This window comes from Gavialis gangeticus, unplaced genomic scaffold (genome assembly GCF_001723915.1).
Source record: "Gavialis gangeticus isolate Ggan-Ray unplaced genomic scaffold, GavGan_comp1, whole genome shotgun sequence".
NCBI lineage: Eukaryota > Metazoa > Chordata > Crocodylia > Gavialidae > Gavialis > Gavialis gangeticus.
The window spans coordinates 40,406,701-40,407,647 of record NW_017729029.1 but is presented as its reverse complement, the minus strand read 5'-3'; the positions used below and the strand labels follow the sequence as shown (position 1 = coordinate 40,407,647).

At 43.7% G+C, this 947-nt stretch overlaps 1 protein-coding gene across 1 annotated transcript in view; it reads left to right on the top strand.

The window, feature by feature from the left end:
* Positions 1-393: 393 nt before the first annotated feature.
* GLOD5 (glyoxalase domain containing 5) overlaps positions 394-947 on the top strand; it is a 10,781-nt gene continuing 10,227 nt past the window's right edge. Inside the window, exon 1 of the mRNA XM_019521038.1 lies at positions 394-479. The gene's annotated coding sequence lies outside the window, so the exon portion shown is untranslated. The remainder of the gene's footprint in view (positions 480-947) is intronic.

Below are 947 nucleotides of genomic sequence, written 5' to 3'. Positions count from 1 at the left end.
AGATTGCCAAGTGTGTCCTGTAGGGGCCCCACGTTACCTGGTGCCTTCTTTTTACTCCCTATGCATTTAAAAAAGGACTTCTTGTTGTTTTTGATCCAGGTTGTTAGTCCCAGTTCTGTTAGCAGAGGTGTCCTGCACCACCTACTCGAAAAAAAGTGTTAATAAGAGGCAACAACCTCTGTATATGCTTTACTGAACAAGGATCCTTGACTCTTTAGCTGATAGGCAAGGCCTTGATCCTAAAAGTAGCTCCATGTTGAATGAGTTCAAGGGCTCCATAGAGCTCAAGAAATTGTCTGTACAAAGCAGCTTGCAGTTTCAAGGCTTTGACTTCTTACCATCATCTGCACCCTGCCCCCTCCCAACAAACTCTGCTCCCAGCACAGCTCAGCTCTGGGTCACAGGAAGTAGTTAGTTGCAGGAGACGGCTTCTTCTTTTAGACTGTTTCTTTTAGCTTGTCTGTCTTTGCTTCCTGCAGGTACTCAGACTTTCTTCACAAATTTCACTTCTGCTCATTTATAGAAATAATACAACGGTTAAATATAAACCCTAGAGCTAGAGGCCAGATCTGAAAATATTGGAAATGTTGATACTAGGCTAGAGGGTGAAACTGCATGCCAGGTTACAAAACAAAGGCTTTGTTTCTACATGGCAAACAGTGAAACTTCCTGAGTGATTGTGTACCTATAAATCAGCTCTTACAAATGCCAAACAAAAGCAATACAGGCCTGGGTGGAGAGAGAATTGTTAATGTTCATAGTGATTTGACAAGGCTCCTGGCTGCAGATCCTTCTGAGCCCTGACACTCGGGCCCTCCTGCTCCTGAACCTGTCATACACTATGTACAGAACATGGTGGGTATTGTCATATAAAGGGCACCAAAGCAAGCCATTCCATTTCATGGGTACTCATGTTTAGCTTCATGGATATGGGTATCCTCTGTCCT